This window comes from Lupinus angustifolius, unplaced genomic scaffold (genome assembly GCF_001865875.1).
Source record: "Lupinus angustifolius cultivar Tanjil unplaced genomic scaffold, LupAngTanjil_v1.0 Scaffold_253, whole genome shotgun sequence".
Taxonomy (NCBI): Eukaryota; Viridiplantae; Streptophyta; class Magnoliopsida; order Fabales; family Fabaceae; genus Lupinus; species Lupinus angustifolius.
In genome coordinates this window covers 660,462-680,501 of record NW_017727367.1, presented here as the reverse complement: position 1 = coordinate 680,501, position 20,040 = coordinate 660,462, and the positions used below count along the sequence as shown (strand labels likewise).

Sequence of the window (20,040 nt, the reverse complement as noted above, 5' to 3'; positions counted from 1 at the left end):
GTCCAAAAACTTAGCTTTCCATGGAAGGATGAGCTAAAAAAACGAAGAGAAGAAGAAGCAAATTCAATAAATAAAAACCCTAGCAGAATAAAACCGAAAAAAATCCGAAAATGTAATCCCCGAAGTAAAATCGAATTCCACTCCTAAATACCTAAAACATTAAAATGGGCTGAAAACAATGGGCACAAAACCCAAGACGAATTTACAAATAAAAACTTCTAAAATAAAATAAAATCTTCACTTCAACACACATCCTCCACTTATATAATGCCCAAAATGCTCATGGTGCCAAATATGATTTGAAAATGATAATAGATTTAGTTAGGCTAAATAATCTCAAATTAGGGATAATAGTCTAATAAAGTCTAAAACACTAAACCATGTCAAACAAAGTTTAGGCACCAAGATTCATCAACAATGGCAAAATAAGGTTATGAATAGTGGGTAACATATTAGTCATCAGACACCCCTACACTTAACCTTTTCCACTCTTTGGGCAAAATCAAGAAATAAGGCTATACTAATCAGTTTGTATCAAAGTGAGACATGTAAGAAGATCATAGTAACTAGGAAATGCAACACCTAAGAAGATCACATACTTCACAATAAATTCTAGGAAGTGTAAAGAAGTAGGAAAAATCCAACACACAAAGAGTAAACGAATCAATGAATCAAGATATCCATGAACATTATCCAACCATTTCAAGTATGCGAAGAAAATAATCATATGTAGAGGCGAGTCATGACGATGAGAGAACCTCGCAGGATACACTCTCTAAAGTGTTTACACTCATGTGTCTCAGGTTGTAAGTGGTTATAGTCAATGCCCTTCATGAAGAACAAGCACAACCATAGGCTTGACAAGCCTCTAACATCAACATCCAAACATATGCAACAATAGATGAATATGACTTTTCGAGGTTGTAATGGGGCCAATGACAATGTACGAGAAAATATGGGATACGTAGCTAAAAAACAAAGGGAATAGAGTAGCAATGGGTAATAAGTAAAAAGTAAGTAAAAATCAACCCAAAATAAGTATAAGAAATAAAACCTCTACTTCCAATCCTCTTTGCCTCACTCAACCTTTTATTCACTTTTGGTTCTCTTTTTTTTAAAGAAGAAACATAAATTTAAAAGATAGGCATGACCACACTTATGTACACAAATGTATCAACCAATGAGACATAACTAACAATTCACTAGAAAAGAAGAGCAATGCACCCTTACTTACTTTAATACCCATTCCCGAAACAATTTCAAAACTAAAAAAATTCCTAAGGTTAGGACAATCATGGTTTTTCACTAATAAGCTTGTAATGATATAGAGAACAAGGAACATAGTAAAAAGGCTCAAAGGCGCTATCAAAGGATAAATTCATTCAAGGTAAGATTATATGGCTAGTGATTAATTCAAAAGAAATACCTAAACCATTTCAATATGTGCATGAAAAATATTTGATGGCATACATCAATCCATCCATAATTAAGGCTCAAATTCTCAAAAGGGATAAGTCTATCACAATTGCTTCAACCTCTCAATTCTCAAAAGCAACTTGACACACTTAAATGCATGGATTCACAACCCAAGATATCTTGACTTAAATAAAAGAAAGAAAGCATGAGAGAAAATGCCCACTACCTAAGCATAACCTAAAAATCATAGAAAAGCATGCATAAACATAAACCTACGACCTACTCATACGTTAGTCTCCCCTATACTTAAACTACACATTGTCTCAATGCAGCACAATCAGAAGATCCAAACATACATATAAACCAATAGAATTGGACAAGTGCAGTAAAAGTAGAGAAGGAGAGAAAGAAAAATCGTTGATTCATTGAGGTAGGAAAGCAGGTTCAGCCATGGAAATCTCCTCCACAATTGCATCCCTTAAGGAAGTATTTTTTAGGAAAGGCTTGAGGCGATGTCCATTAACCTTGAAGCTCTTATCTGTCGATTCACTTTCGATTTCTACAATACCATAAGGAAACACATTAGTCACAACAAAAGGACCAATCCACCTGGAACAAATCTTACCACTCATGAGTCCAAGCCTGGAGTTATACAACAACACTTTTTGGCCAACCAAAAATTCATTTATAGAAATCAAGCTATCATGGAATCTTTTGGTCTTCTGTTTATAGAACTTAGAGTTCTCATAGGCTTCTACATAGATCTCATCAAGTTCATTAAGTTGGAGATTTCATTCTTCACTAGTTTGATCAATAGCCAAGTTACAAGTTTTCACAGTCCAATACGCATGATGCTCTATCTCTATAAGAAGATGACATGCTTTACCAAAGACAACCCGATAAGGGGACATCCCTATTGGTGCATTGTAAGCAATCCTATGTGCTCAAAGAGCATCTTCATGTCGATTGCTCCAACCCTTTCTGTTAGGCTGCATTATCTTCTCCAAAATCATCCTTATCTATTTGTTTGAAATATCCACTTGCCTATTAGTTTGGGGAGATATAATGTGGAAACTCTACGAACAAACCCATATTTCTTGAACATAGCTTGCATGGATCTATTGCATAAGTGAGTGCCTTGGTCAATAAACAATGGCTCTAGGTTAGGGATTGCAAGGAAAACTGAACTTGTGGGTACCCGCCCGAACACAACCCAAATTTAACGGGTTAATCCCATTGTCATTGGGTTCGGGATTGGGTTTAAGTTTTACTCTATGTTAATTTTCTGGTTTGGGTTCGGGTTTGTTACATGTGGTATCCTACCCCGAACCCACCCCAAACCTGTCCCCAATTTTATTTGACGAGGTAGTGTGTCCTTTGAATTTTATTTACTTGTAATTGGCCCCACTTCTGTGAAGTAATATTTGGATGTTATTTGATATGTCCCACTGCCTTGTGTTGTAATTATGGGCTTGGAGTTTTATGAACATATGATGATCCTGAACTAGATAGGGTCAGTGTTATTTTTATATTTTGGTGCATGTTTCTATTTGTAATGTTTTATGTAAAATATAAATTTATGTTTTTGGATATGTGTTTTGCGTCTATACTTGATCATGTTACTTTTGATTCATCATAAATTGTTCGGATGTTGTTCAACATACTTTTCATGCAGTAGGTATTTAGTTATTTTTTGGGCTCCCGTCGGGTTTGGGTTACAAGAAAATCGACGGGTTAGGGGATGGTATTGTTAATCTCAACCCCGCCAAGTTTGAGTTTCGATTTTAGATTTCGGGTTTAGGTTGGGTATGCATAAACATGAAAGGGTATCACCTGCTCACAAGAAAGGGTATCACTTGCTCTCTAACAACGGGTAAAATAAAAACCTATGTTACTTTGTGGAAACAAGGCGGGGTTGAGAAACATAATCAACATCAAGCAGAATATAATAAAAACCAAAAGAAATAGGAAAGGGACCTATAAAATCAATACCTCAAACATAAAAAATCCCACAAAATATCATAGGTTGTTGAGGCATCTATTGTCTCCAAGAAAGGGTATCACCTGCTCTCTAACACTGGTGACAAGTGCTACAAATATTACATGCATCATTTAAGATGGTGGGGCAATAAAATCTAGAGTCGGGCACCTTTTGTACTGTCCTTCAGGTACTAAGATGTCCATCCACTATAGAGGCATGGCAAAATCTAAGGGCTAACTCAATTTCATGATCGGGGATGCATCTTCTAATCACCTGGTCAGTACTAAATCTCCACAAATAGGGATCATTCCAAACATAATATTTAGAGTCACTCTTAAGTTTGTCAATTTGAGCTCTAGATACAAGTGGCGGAAAAACATATGCAACCAAATAATTCACAATATTCGTAAACCAAGGGTTGGGGAAAGAAACATAAATATTCAAAATTTGTTCATCGGAAAATCATCTCTAATAAGTATCATATCAATAACTCTCTCAATCCTGCTCAAGTGATCACCCACCACATTTTGTACTCCACCCCTATCACGGATTTCATAATCAAACTCTTGGAGAAAGACCATCCATCTAATCAACCTTTACTTGGACTCAGCTTTCTTCAAAAGGAACTTCAAAGCTGCTTTGTCAGTGAAAACAACAGTTCTAGAACCAAATAAATAAGATCTAAATTTATCTATAGCAAGTACAATAGCTAAAAGCTTCATTTCAGTGGTGGTGTAATTTTTTTGTGCATCATCTAAAGTCTTGGAAATATAATAAATCACCCTAGGAAATTTGTCAACCTTTTGAGCAAGCACAACCACAATGTATAATTAGAAGCATCGCACATCAGCACAAAAGGGATTGTCTAATCATGTGCCTAGATAATACGAGTGGTGGTCAAGGCTCTCTTGAAGAAGTCAAATGCCTCTCTACATCTCTCATCAAAATGAAACACCACATCCTTTTGCAATAGGTTGGAGAGTGGAAGGGACTTCTTGCTAAAATCCTTAATGAACCTATGATAGAAACATGCATGACCAAGAAAAGAATGATCATCTTGCGTGTAAGAGGGTAAGGCAATTGTGAAATAACATCTACCTTAGTAAGATATACCCCTATGCCCCTACTAAAGATAACATGACTAGAAATATGTCATGCTCTACGATGAAATGACACTTCTCATAATTAAGAACAAGGTTAGTTTCATTGCATTTGTGCAAAACTCTATCCAGACTATCCAAACATGCATCAAATTAAGATCCATAAATAGTAAAATTATCCACAAACACCTCTATACAACTCTCTAAAGAATCATAAAAGTTCTCACCATACACCGCTGGAATGTACCAGGTGTGTTGCATAGGCCAAAGGGGCAGGTGAATGTAGTCGCCTCCTGATCCTCAGGAGCAATATGAATCTGAAAGTACTAAGGAAAACCATCAAGAAAATAGTAATGGGATTTACCTGCTAAGCGCTAAAGCATCTGATCAATAAAAGGCAAAGGAAAGTGACCCTTTCGTGTTGCTAAATTGAGCCACCTATAATCAATATAGACTCTCCAAATGTTTTACTCTATGGTAGGAATCAACTCATCCCTCTTATTTCTCACTACTTTAATTCTTGTCATCTTTAGAACCACCTGAACTGGGCTCATCCAATGACTATCAGAAATGGGATATATGATCCCAGCTTGTAGAAGCTTGGTGACCTCTTTCTTTAGAACAACAAGGGTCACTGGATTGAGTCTCCTTTATGGTTGTCTCACTGGTTTAGCTTCATCCTCTAAGAGTATTATATGCATGCACATGGATGGGTTAATACAAGGAATGTCATCTAAGGTCCAACCAATGGCCTTCTTGTGCTTCTTCATCACTTGCAGCATCTTTTCCTTTTGATCGGCATGAAGGGACATGGAAACAATGACATGGAGCTTCTCATGATCCTCTAAGTAAGCGTACTTGAGGTTATCAGTTAAATTTTTAAGCTTCAATATAGGTGCTAGCAGAACAAACGAAACCAAACTAGCAGACACAGATTATGCAGCCTGCACCTGAACCAGTAAATCAGATTTTTGTATGATTCTTGCAGCAATTGGGTTAGTGCAATGTGACTCTATAACATTTGAATCAATAAAAATATCCAAAAACTCATCAATACAAGAACTACATATTTCAGAATCAGTGCATGCTTGACAAGCGTATGAGTCTGTCAATGATCGAGAATCAAAATCATGAAGAAAATTAGAGATATGCTCATTCGTTAACTCGTCAAGCAAATCAAAATGAAACACAGAATGGTCCTCGGATGCATGCTTCATAGCATCAAAAATATTAAACCATACCACAATATTGCCAAATTCCATAGATAGTGATCCAACGTGGACATCTATCTTTATTCGGGTTGTCCTTAAAAATGGCCTCCCCGAAATAATAGGAATTGTGTTACGGGAGGATCCCTCTTTGATATCAAGTATGTAAAATTCAGCAGGAAAAATAAGTTGACCAACGTGAACCAAGACATCCTCTATCAAGCCAACAGAGTGGGAATTATTCCTATTTGTTAATTGTATCACCACACTGGTAGGTTGCAAAGGTCCAAATGAAAGACACATAAAAACAGACATAAGCATAATATTAATTGAAGCTCCTAAATCTAGCATGACATTCTCAAATTTGTTATTACCTATGATCAAGATAAAGTAAATGCCCATTGGTCCTTATACTTTTCAGGAATGTGAGGAACATGTTTACCTATGAATGCAGAAACATTTCTTCCCATGTTGATCCTCTCATTACCTTTTAGCTTCCTTTTGTGAGTGCACAACTCCTTTAGAAATTTTGCATAACTTGGAATATGCTTGATGGCATCAAGTAGAGGTATGTCCACCTCTACCTTTCTAAATGTCACAAAGATCGTCTACCTCTTCCATCTTCTTGCTTGGAATGACTTTTGGGGGAAATTGAAGAGGAATGGAATATGGTTGTTGTTCAACACTTGAAGAGGATTCACTTGCATGAATTTTTTTACTAGTGTTCTCAGTCTCTTCTAAAATAGGGTGCTTCCTCATTTTACAACTTGGTCATCTTCTTTTTCAAAGTCAAGATCTAGTGTGGGTATAGGTACTTCAATCTGCTTTCCTGTCCTTAGGGTGATGGCACTCACATTCTTTGGGTTAACCATAGTTTGGGAAAGTATCTTGTCAGAATTTTGAGATTGCAATGTGTTCAATGAAGTAGCCATCTGTCTCATTTGGGTTGTTAGATTGTGAATGAAGGACTCTTATCTTTGAATGGAAGCTCTAGTTTCTTGTTGGAACTGCATGTTTTGCCATGTCATTTGCCTCACCAATTATTCCAATGAAGGCTCACTAGGTCAAGGTGGAGGTGTATGATTATTAATCACTTATTGTTGCCTCTATTGTTAGATTTAAGGGGGTACATATGGTCTAATTTGTCCATCATTGTTCTTAAATGGTCCTTGAGGAGATTGTGAATGATCAAACCACTTGATATTTGGATGATTTCTCCAACCATGGTTATATTTGTTTGATGACAGATCATAATTATGTTGTTGCCGAGGTCTGTTATTGTAAATGTTTGCAGCATAAGCCTTAGGACGGTCACCAGTTTTAGACTCTAGCAGAGAAGAAACAATATCAGTGTAATGATCATTTAGGTTCAAATTCCACAATCTCGTGCAAGTGGAGGTTTCTGCTGATTCATGGAAATTGAGTGACCAAGCTAGTAAGAGAATCAATTTTTTTCTTAAGCTTGTCGCGTTACTACATCTATCCCAACATCATGAACATCTTTAACAATTATATCATCACTACTCCTTGCATTAAATTGTTGAGTTGGAAGCCATCTTTTCAATCAAACTTTTGGCTCCAAAAGAGGCCATATCTGCAAGTGCACCTCCATTAGCAGCATCAATAATGCTTATCTCCACATTGTTCAGACCCTCGGAGAAATATTGAAGGATGAGTCGCTCAAAGATCTGGCGATGGGGGCAGCTTGCACATAGTCTCTTGAATCTCTCCTAGTACTCATATAAACATTTTCCATGTTGCTGCTTAATTTCTGAAATATCTTTTCTGATTGTAGTGGTCCTGGAGGCAAGGAATAATTTTTCAAGGAACACCATTTTCAGGTCATCCCAACTTGTAATGGATCCAGGAGCCAATTAATACACCTAATCCTTTGTAGGGCCTTCAAGACAATGAGGGAAGGCCTTCAAGCATATGTGATCCTCTTTAACACCATGAAACTTAGGTTACAAATGTTTTAGTCAAATTTTAAGCACCTATGGCACATCCTCATTAGGATACTGGATACACAAGTTTTCACATGTGAAATCAGGTGTAGTTAGCTCCCTTACTGTCCTCTCACATGGACCTGGAGGAGGTGGTTGAGCCATATTTTCATAATGCACAAAATCACTATATGCAACAAAATGCACAAAAGCAGAATTAGTATTAGTATCAGCTAGAATAACATTATCAAAAGAATCACTATCTAAAGATAAACTCCTATTTTGTCTAACTAACCTTTGACATGTTCTATATATTTTAGGATTTATTGGATGCAAAGAGCCTGGATTTCCCCTAGTCATGCACTACATGCAACAATAACAACCAGACAGAGCAGAAATGGAAATTCATGTTAAAATTGAGTAAACAACCAAAACGTTGTATCAATAACACCCTAAAATCATAGAAAACAATCACACACAAAATACCAAGAGAAAATTCAAAGCCTAACTAATTTAATGGAACAAGACAAATTCAAGACAGATTCAAAATAAGACTTAAAAAATAAAAAAGAAACATAAAAAAATGTTTTTTTTTTATTTTCAGAGGGAATTTTCAGATATAGCGTGGAAATTCTAATATAATAGATTTTCTAGCCCAAAAGCATATAAAATATGTAAAATTCTGATAAACGGTTCAAAAGTTATGGCCAAGAGTACTATTCAGCAAATATTATTCACAAATTTTTGTATCTCACAACCAACAGCAAGGTGAGTGACTTGGTGCATATAGCATTCAACATGTGATGAAAGAAGTTGGAAAAAAAGTTTCACACAAAAATTCTACCCACAACTATATTAACAAGCACTCACAAAATCAATCAGCATGCAATATGACTAATCAGAACAACACAGTGAAGAATGAACATGCAGATTTTTGAAGCTAAATAGAATGACTATTCTAAAATACTACATGGATGAAGATATGAATAACTAAACTATATTGTACTACTAATTATACTATTACTACTACTAAGAAGTGATTCCTAGGTTGTTTTCCGAGGAATATATCTCAAGCAAAGGTTGAAACACCTTATACATTCGCACACAAAAGGCTGGTTTGTTGTATGGTAGGAACATAAAACAGATGCAGAAACAATGAATTAGACAATAAATTAGACATTAAATTAAAATGGCTAAATCCCTTAGGTTCGATTTTTCACAACTCAATCTTTGGTTTCAACAAATTAAATTCTTCTCTAACTATTGACTTCCTAATATGTTAAGAATTAATTAACTAAACGAAAATAAATTCACAACCCCATTACATATGCCTCTAATTAAGCATTATCAACATGAGCATGGAATATTTAACAAATTTACACAAACTAAGCATTTATGCATAAAACCAATTTATAATTGGTGACATTAAGCAAACCATAATCAGAAAGAGGATTAAAGAAACCAACAGAAAAGAAACATAAAATGCATTATGAACAAAACCTCAAGAGTTGTAATACATTCCCAAAGGAATTTTATCCATAAACTTAGCCTTCCATGGAAGGATGAAGCAAAAAACAAAGAGAATCAGAAGCATATGCAATAAAGAAAATCCGTAGGAAAGTAAAACTGAAAACGCTCCCAAAATATAATTGAAAGTGCAAAGTGTCAAGGATTGCACTAGCAATGTTTTTCCTATATTTTGATGAAGACAAGGAATTAGTTAAAGATTCAAGATGTCTCAATAATCAACATGCCTAGAACTCATTGGTCATATCTAGACTAGGTTATATTAATAGTGTTATATTTCTAAGTAGTCTGAGATGTGTGCCTTAGTTATTGAGTTTGGGTTAGATAAACCTATATGCAAGTCTCACAAGCCATTAATATTGACATATCATATTCATGAGGCATATCATCTAGTTTATTATATGTTCATGCATTAATCATACATGTTATATGTGCATATTAGGCATAATATAATTGCTAAAACATGTATAGGAGTCAAGCATAAGATATAAGTAGTTTACCATTTAATCACGCTTTGATATATGTTGGTTAATTGATTTATGTAGTGACTTAATCAATTAACATGTCTATTTTATGTTATAACTGTTTTATGTTTTAACTATGTAACTGAAAATAACGGTTTGAATGGTCAAATCTGTTTTGTATAACTTCTGGCAAATTGCAGAAACATGTAGCATTGCATATTATTGTTTAAGAACCATTAAAGAGCAAATTGTCATGACTTACTATATAATAGGCATAAGAGAGGTGCATGTGTGAGAAAGAGAGATTAACATGCTTAGTTGATATTGTTTGTGGTGTATTGCATGTTATTTTCATGTGCTTAATCTCATTCATTCTTTCTTGCATGTTCGTGCATTCTTTTTAAAGATTTTAAGAGAAATATTTTGTGTTATATGTTTTGTATTAACTCACATACATGCATGAAGGCTTGTGTTACTTGGGTGTGGGTTAATCTATGAGTTTTCATTGTTGTAATTTGAGCATTTTAGTGCTTAGTAAAACTTTGTTTTTGTATATTGTTTTGTACTTTAGGTTTAGTCTCTTGGTGTCTTACCACCATTGAGATTGAGTGAGTCTTCACCAAGGCTTGAAGGTCTTGAATTTAGAGCGAGAATCTTGGTTGGGGCTGGATCACGAGAAATGTTTTCTCTGGCGAGAGGGATAGTCAAACCAAGGTTAGAGGTTCTCGAAATTCAAGAAAAAATCGTCTAGAGTCTTGTAATTGAATTGGTGTATGTGACAATACAAAATTTTCAATATAGTGAAGAGAAATCTCCCAATATTATAAGGGGACGCATGGATGTAGTTTGTAAGTGGACCCGCAAACGAACCAGGATAAAAACCATTTCTGCAAGTTGTGCTCAATCTCTTTTATAATTCAAACTATTTTAATTCGTGTTTAAAGCTGATATTTTGCATACTGATACTTTGCTATATCCTTGTTAAATGCACATAAAAATATTTGTTGTATCTCTGCTTGTTTGTTGGTAAATAACTGTGCATGAAGTTGATCTGGTAATTTTGTTTTTGTTTCGTGTTAATCGATTAAGCCCACTGGTTAATCGATAACCTTGGCTATTTTCCAGAATTGGGTTTTTGTGCGAGAAGCGGTAATTGATAACCGCCACACCTATTCAACCCCCCCCCTTCTAGGTGTGTCTAGACCACTTATACATAACAAGTGGTATCAGAGCTAGTATGATGTGCTAGCTCAACCGTATCCACGTGATCCTAAAGGGAAGTAAATGGGTTCCACCAACCCCTTTGGCGGTGATGGCGCATCCATTAACCGCCCTCCTGTATTGAATGGCGAGGGATACGCCTACTGGAAAGTCCGGATGAAGATTTTTATTGAGGCCATTGATTCAGATATTTGGGAATTCGTAATCAATGGGCCATTCGTCCCACTTCACTTGGTGGATGATGAACCGAAAGAAAAACCTAAAAGCTTGTGGACCGATGAGGAGCACAAAGGGTTCAGTATAACCTACACGCTAAGAATATAATTACATCGGCCCTATCATATGACGAATTCTTTCGGGCATCTCATATCAAAGTGCCAAGGAGAGGTAGGACACTTTACAAGTGACTCACGAGGTCAAACTTGCCAGACTGAATGCCTTGACACATGAATACGAATTATTTTGTATGTTACCAAGTGAATCATTAACGATATGCAAAAACGATTCACTCATATTGTAAATAATCTTGCTGCCCTTAATACAATTTTTACCAAAGGAGAACTTACTAACAAAGTTTTACGCTGTCTTAATAGGAGGTGACAACCTAAAGTAACTGCGATTATGGAATCCAAGGACCTTGATTCCATGCCTTTGGCGACTCTATTCGGAAAGTTTCAAGAGCACGAGATGGAGCTTGGACGCCTGACCCTGCATGAAGAGTCAGACCGGAAGAAGAAAGGCATATCTCTTAAAGCTACAAAATCAGAACCTACTAAAGAGATAAATAATGATGACTCTGACTCTAACATTCGGAAATTCTTGAAGAAGAAAGGAGGTTTCAAGCATTTTCAAAAGAAAGAGGCGCGAGAATCAACAAGAAAAGGCAAGAATAAAGAGCGTTTCACTTTCCATGAATGTGGTAAGCCAAGACACATGAAATTTCAATGTCTCACTTACTTAAAGAAGGTTGATTAAAAAAAGAGCACTCCCCGGGACTTCAAATTGAAGAAAGCTTACATTTTCTGGGGTGTACCGGAGGAAGAGACGACATCAAGCACCTTGGATGAAGAGGAGGTCGCCAAGCTATGCCTAATGATAATAACAGATTAGGCTTGTGGATCAGGTAATACAAAGGATGCTGATAATGAGGTATATTCTGACACATCATCCTCTTCTGATGATTCTCCTTCATATGAGATTTTATATGATGTTTATGTCGAAATGCATGAAGAACGAAAGAAATTAGTTAGAATTAGTACTGATAGAAAAAGGGTAATTTTGATAAATGATCAAAAAATATTACAACTACAAAAAGAATTAGATGAGTTGGTCTGGTAATTATGTTTCTGTTTCGTGTTAATCGATTAAGCCCACTGGTTAATCGATTACCTGGCCTATTTTCCAGAACTGGGTTTTGGTACGAGAATGGTAATTGATATCCGCTACACCTATTCAACCCTCCACCTCTAGGTGTGTCTAGAACACTGATACATAACAGTAATCCCCAAAGTAAAACCGTATTCCACTCCTAAGTAACTAAAATAGAAAAATGGACTGAAAACATTAGGCATAAAAACCAAGACAGATTGAAAAATAAAAACTTCTAAAATAAATTACAATTTAAACTTCAGCACACATCGTCCACTTATATAATGCGAATAATGCCCTTGGTGCCAAATATGATATGAAAATGATAATAAATTTAATCAAGCTAAATAATCACAAACTAACTCATATTGGGAATAATAGTTTTTAAAGTCTAAAACATTGAACCATGTCAAACAAAGTCGACTAGGTACCAAGAATCATCAATAATGGTAAAATAAGGTTATAAATAGTGGCTAACATATTGCTCATCACCTAGATTAAAGAAGAATCCCTTCAAAGGGAATTCAGAAAAGAGGACCGCAAGACAGTCTGACATAGCATGGAAGGACAATGACACAAGTTCAACCTTAGAACCAGAAAATGAAGAACATGCTCATCTTTCTTTAATGGTATCTCATCGTTTTGATGATGAGGAGGTAAGTCAAACTAAACTTTTAGATAAACCATTTTTTCTGAATTATAAAATGCATTTAATGAATTACATAGTGAATATCTCAAACTCTCCAAACTTTTTTTAAAACAAAAAAATGAGTTAGACGTATTCAGAAACAAACCTTCTTCTTATTCATATTGCGTTATTCTTGAAAATAAAGTTTCTACTTTGAGTCTAGAACTCAAGAACCTAAAAAAGAGTAGCAAGAACATGAATAATATTTTGAAAATTTAGAGACACTCCACCAACCGTAGAGGTGTTGGTTTCTTAAAACCTTCTTCACATAAAAAATGATACAAATCAAAAAAAATGTATCCCTACTCATGATATGTTCAAATCAAAACCAAGGATACAAAAGCATTAACCCATTTGCACTTATTGTAAGAACCATGGGCATACACCTAACACTTGCATGATTAGAAAACATGGTGTACCTCTAGGATGTTTTAAATTGATAGAGAAAGGTGTTAACCCTCTAGAACTTAAAATGAATTGGGTACCTAATACCACTTAACCAGTTTAGCAAGAATATTTGGGAGCCGCCTATGATTTATGGTACTTGGATAGTGATTACACAAAACATATGATGGGCGATAAAGGAAAGTTCTTTGTCCTAACTCCAAGGGACAAGGGCTATGTCACCTATGGTGATAACAATAAAGGATTAATTCTTGGAGTTGGTAGAATCGGGAAGTGACATTCTACTATAATAGAAGGAGTTCTATATATTGAAGGACTCAAACACAACCTACTTAGTATAACTCAACGTTGTGACAAGGGGTTCCATGTGGCATTCTATGCCGACATATGCATCATTGAAAGTAAGGTATCCGAAAACTCTAAACTTGCTGGTAAGAGAATTAATAACATCTACATGATTGCTTTAAATGATTATTTTCTTCCATTGAGTGTTTAGCTGTAAATGATCATGATGCATGGCTATATTATAGGAGAATTTCTCGTATTCATATGGATCATTTGGACACAATGATTAAGAAATATATGGTTGTTGGTTTACCTAACATGAAGTTTTTTGAAGACAAACTATGTAGTGTTTGTCAAAAAGGTAAACAAAAAAAATCTTCTTTCAAACCAAAGCATATGGTTTCTTCTAATAGACCATTGTAATTACTACACATTGACTTTTTTGGCCCCTCACGGACCACAAGTTTTGGTGGTAACTACTATGCTCTTGTGAAAGTAGATGACTTTCAAGATACACTTGGACTCTATTCTTGGTACACAATAATGAGGCATTTAATTCCTTTAGAAAATATGATAAGAGAGTACAGTATGAAAATTCCTTGAAAATCGCTACTATATGAAGTTATCATGTGGGAGAATTTCAAAATGTTTCTTTTGAGAAATTTTGTGATGATCTTGATGTTGTAGCCTGTACCATGTTGAATGAGACTAATCTCTTAAAGTACTTTTAGAATGATGCAGTTAGTACGGCTAGTTATGTTTCCAACCGAGTTTTAATAAGTCCAATTCTAAAGAAAACCCCTTATGAACTCTTCAAAGGTAGAAAACCAAATATTTCTAACTTGCATGTGTTTAGTTGTAAATGCTTTGTGCTTAACAATGGTAAGGATAACTTAGGTAAGTTTGATGCAAAAGTTGATGCAGGAATTTTCCGTGGCCATTCTATTATAAGGAAAGCTTTCAGAATTTTCAGAAGAGAACATTAGCTATGGAGGAATCCATTCATGTAACTTTTGATGAGACTAATCCATCTATGGAAGATAATTTCATTGTTGATGATGATGACTAACCTAGTTCTTCTTTAGAAAAATCCATTACTGAAGCAACAACCAACATATAGCAATTGAAAATAGATGATGCTCATTGTTTCATAATAAGATCATATTCACTATGATTTACCTAAAGAATAGAAAACCAACTGATATCATCCTCTTGACAACATCATTGGTAGTATAAGTAAGGGAGTTATGGCTCGCCTAAATTTGAGTGATGTTTGTCTAAACAAGGCCTATGTTTCTCAAGTTAAACCATCCAAGATTGATGATGAAATCGAGGATGAGCACTAGATTCTTTCTATGGAAGAAGAAATTAACTAGTTTGAAAGAAACGAAGTATGAGAACTTGTTCCTAGACCTAAGGATAGGCATGTTACAGGAACTCATTGGGTCATCTGAAATAAGTCAGATGAAAATGGTATTATCATAAGAAATAAAGCAAGACTAGTGGCCAAGGATATAACCAAGAAGAAGGTATAATAAGCTCCACGTGCATGGTATGACCGTCTAACGAGCTTTTTACTTGATAAAGGCTTTACCAAAGGAAAGGTCGACAATACATTATTTATTAAGAAAATAGATCATCATACTCTACTTGTTCAAATATATGTTGATAATATTATTTTCAGTTCTACTAATGATCTTTTGTGTGGTGATTTTGGTAAAATAATGCAAGGGGAGTTTGAGATATCCATGATGGGAAAGTTGAATTACTTTCTTAGACTACAAAAATGAACAACTCAAGGATGATATTTTTGTAAGGCTATCTAAATATTCGAGAGATTTGCTGTTTGGAAATGGATGACTACAAACCAATTGCCACTCCTATGGGTTTTGGAACATACGTTGATACTGACGAAGCTGGAAAATGTATCGATATCTCTAAGTATCAACGTATGATTGATTTCCTACTTTATCATTCTGCAAGTAGACCTAGCATCATATTTAGTGTTTGTCTTTGTGCACATTATCAGTCAATACCGAAATATTCATATCTTAATACCGTTAAAAGAATAATATAATATCTTAAAGGCACACCTGATGTGAGACTATGGTATCCAAAAGGAAGTCTACGTGACTTGGTGGGATACTCGGATTCCGATTTTGCTGGATGCAAATCTGAGAGGGAAAGTACAAGTGGTACTTGTCATATTCTAGGAAATTCACTAGTCTCATGACCTTGTAAGAAGGAAGCATGTGTTTCTCTAAATACTACTGAGGCAGTACATAACAACAGGTAGTTATTGCACCCACGTGTTGTAGCTCAAGCAATAATTACGAGATTATGGCTTGGACTTAGGATGCATTCCTTTGAAATATGATAATACTAGTGTTATAAACCTCACAAAGAATTCGATGATGCATTCCTGAATCAAACAAATTGATATAAGGCATAACTTCCTTAGGGACCATGTCCAAAAGAATGATGTACTCTTGGAATTTGTTGATATACAAGACCAGTTAGTAGGCATCTTCACTAAACCTTTGGCTAAAGAACCATATTATAAAATTAGATGAGAATTGGGCATACTTGATGAAGCTTCCTTATCCTAAACATGTTTATATGGTTATATGTTTGCTTCATTATGATTATCTCATACCTATTTATGCTCATACTTGTTTAAAATTGCTTCAATTGTATATTTTAGGGGTATCAGACATCATATAGCCTGAAATTTTCAAAAATTGAAGACTGTAACTCATTACACCTTTGAGTAACTAGTTATTATGAAACAATGAGGAATGGTAATCGATCACACCAGAGAGTAACTAGTTACACTATCTTGAATTTTGAAAAACTGGGCAATTTTAAATTTTGTAACTGATTACTCTATTTTCAGTAACTGATTACATTGGGTGGTATTTAAGGAAATTACCCCATTTTTCAAACTTCATCTTTCTCATTCAAACCTCTTCAAACCATGGTAAACCCCCACAACCTCGAAAAACCTCCATTTTCAACCATTTTTTAGTGATTTTTGAATCTATTCATATCACATTTTCACTTCTAAATACACTACAACCATTTTTTCTTCATGTTTAGTGCTCAAAATCAAAAACCCCCAAATCTCACAAAACCTAAATTTTTCAAACTTCGTTTTCATGCCTTCTACATCAAAAGCCAAGAAGCAATGTACCAATGTGACTCAAAGATGTCAACTAACCTCTTTCGAGGCTAATCCATTGGATTTGGCATGACTTCTTGCTAATGAGGAACAATGCAAAGTGTTACTCCAAATAAATTGGGGCGCCAGCTGTCGCGACCCATTTTTCAGTTGCAAGAATGGCTCTACGACTATGTTCAAAGAGCATTTTCTGCAAAGACACATCTTTGCTCCCAAGTTTGGTATGTTACACTATTTTGAATCCAATGATTTCATTTTCCCCACCCTTCATATGTAACAAAACCTATTTGATTTCTATGAAATGCATTTTGCCTACTACCCTGAACTTGTGAGGGTATTTTATTACAACTTGACAATTAAGAAGAAAAAAATTTTCTCCTATGTCAAAGGCAAGGAAATTGCCATAGAATTTACAACCTTGAGTTTAATTTGCGGTAACATGCCTTTCATAGGAACAATTGTGGAATTAGGCTTTCAATGTGACTTAGTAGGGTATAACAAAAAGGATTTCTACTACTCTATGTATAGATATTCCAAGAGGAAAATTGAAGTGTATAAGCAAAAGGCCATAGTTACAAAGATGTTCTCTTTGCTGGTAATCTAAACCAAGAAGATTGTTTTCTTCTTTACTTTCTTAGTTATGTTATAGTTCCAAAATTTTCAAATCATTCGCAGCTTAGTGATATGGAACTACAATTGATGTATGTTATTAAGCATAATGTTCTAATTAACTAAACTTTGATGGTAATGAGACATATGTGGACTTTTAGAGATGTTCATCGACCATTGTCTTATGCAATCATCATAACTGCCGTACTTGAGCATTTTGGTGTGTCGAATGTTGGGGGTCCAAGATCCTACTCGACGCTCGGGATAATAAAAATAATGTGGATGTGATCCATAAGATGGGATTATTTTGAGATAACACCAATATGATTTATAGTCACCATAGTGACCATCAAACTTCTCCTTTAGAAAATCCCTCTTCTGACCCTCCTACACAACAACGCTCTCCATTCCATGCTAAGTCATCTTTATCTGGTTCCATGCCTTCTAATCAAATGTTCCTGGATGAGTTATTCTCACATCGAGGCTACATCACCACAAGGATGGATGCTCTTGATGCTGCAAATCAACAAGTCCAAGTGGAACTTAGACGATTGTCGAATCGATTATATTATATGGATTTGGACGATGAGCATGTTGAGACATAATCTTAGAGTAGTTGCATCTAGGATTTGCTTAGTTTGTCTCTTTTGATGTTGTGGATATTGAACTTGTTGATTTTTTGTTGACATTTGTTTAAAATGTTATGTATGAACTGATTTTGCTTTATTTTCAAATTATTTCATCATCTTATGGCATTTACAATTATTGAGTTCATCCTTGGTTATTCTCACATTGGCTTCAAAATTAAGTCAAAATGTTATCTTCTTACCCTTTTGGTAAATATGTGCATATATTGTGCTATAAACTTGGTTTTCCCTTCTTTTGATGAATTCAAAATGGGGAGAAAATTGGAGATTGTATTTTTCATATAAATCATTTCAGGCATATACTTAAAAACAAAGGGGAATATACAAGATAAGGGGGCATACAAGTCAATCATATCAAAATCATTTAAAGTATGTTGATCTTAGAAAACTACAATTTTAACATCAAAAATGGGGAAGATTGTGAAGAATGTCTTGCTCCTGACCTTAGCATAGTTTTGATGAAGACACTAAGACCACAAAAAGAAGAAAAAGGAAGAAGAAAAAGAAGATCAAGCTTCAAGGCAAATAGATTTTAAGTCTTCAATAGGTACTTCTATCCTTTAACGCTAAGCATGTTTAGTAAACAATGCTAAAAAAGATGTTAAAACTATTTTGAATGAAATCGGAAAACTTTTAGACAATTTGAAACAATTGTCAAAATGCTAAGTAACGTGTTACTTGACCTGAGTAACAGGTTGCTAGACCTAGGTAACATGTTACTTGAGCTATGTAACAATGAGTAATAGGTTACTAGGACTGTATAACAGGTTTCCTAACTAATAAACAGTTACCCAGCAAAAATGACATGGTGTAACCGATTACTGTAAAGCAGTAACTGATTCTTGACGTTGGCACGGTTTTGATGAAGACACCAACATCACAAAAAAGAAGTAAAAAGGAAGAAGACTATGAAGACATAGAAGTTCAAGCTTCAAGAAAATGAGAGTCTAACTCTTCAATAGGTTCTTCTATCCTTATACTCAATTTATATTTAGTAGTAATGCTCAAAGAAATTAAAAGGAACTTCAAGATTATTTTTGAAAGAATCAGAAAACTCTTGAATCATTTTCAAAATGCTAAGTAATATGTTACTTGACATGCGTAACAGATTACTAGAACTACGTAACAGGTTACCTGACTAAGAAAATAGTTACCAAAAGTATAACTGACACATGTAACTGATTGCTACATGGCAATAATCAATTACATGGCTGGACAACAAGCTTTAGTAATCGATTACACCCTCGTGGTAATCGATTACACAAAGTTGTTGCAACCAGTTTTTCAAATTAAAATGAAGAGTTTTCATCCAAAGTGAGTGGGTTTCAACTACAATCGTGTCCCAACTTCTGAAAGGATATCATGGTTGATTGGAAGCCTAGTTAAAGGCCTTGGAACGTTCACACAACATACAACTTTCATATCATTAACTCACTTGCTTCTCAAAACTATCTCAAACAAATTTATGCACTTTACTTGCAACTTTTTTCCAAACCTTCAGATTTTCTGAAGTTGCTTCAAGTTCAAAGTTCTAAAGTTTTTTTTATACATTTTAGGGCATTTCTTTACTAAGTATATTGAGATAAAAAAGGATTGCAAGTTATAGCATTGTCAAACTTGTAAAGGCAATCATGTCGTTGATATATTCTTCATCATGTTGTTAACTTTTCATCACAAGGGTGTGGTGAGAAGGAGAAAAGAGTTCACTTGGAAGGTTGTTTTCCAGGGATAGATATTTGTGAGTGTGTCGGGTATAAGGGTCTCAGGGAGAGAATTTGTAATGACAACTCAAAGTATCTAGTGGAAAAATCTTTTGTCTGGCAAGAGTACTGGATGTAACCTTTGGTGGACAAGAAGGTGAACCAATGTAAAAAATATATGTGTACTCTTCTTCTACTCCATTCTTGTGGTTTCATTTATGCTTTAACTTGGTTGATTTCTACATCAACATTCTGTTGCACAAACACTTTGATATCACAGTAGAAAAATTGATCATT

At 35.0% G+C, this 20,040-nt stretch overlaps 1 long non-coding RNA gene across 1 annotated transcript; it reads left to right on the top strand.

Moving 5' to 3' along the window:
- Nucleotides 1-341: 341 nt before the first annotated feature.
- LOC109340799 lies at nucleotides 342-12,726 on the top strand. Its single transcript, XR_002106842.1, has 3 exons — nucleotides 342-392; nucleotides 6,769-6,774; nucleotides 12,648-12,726. It is a non-coding gene; the product is annotated as an uncharacterized LOC109340799 (long non-coding RNA).
- Nucleotides 12,727-20,040: the final 7,314 nt, after the last annotated feature.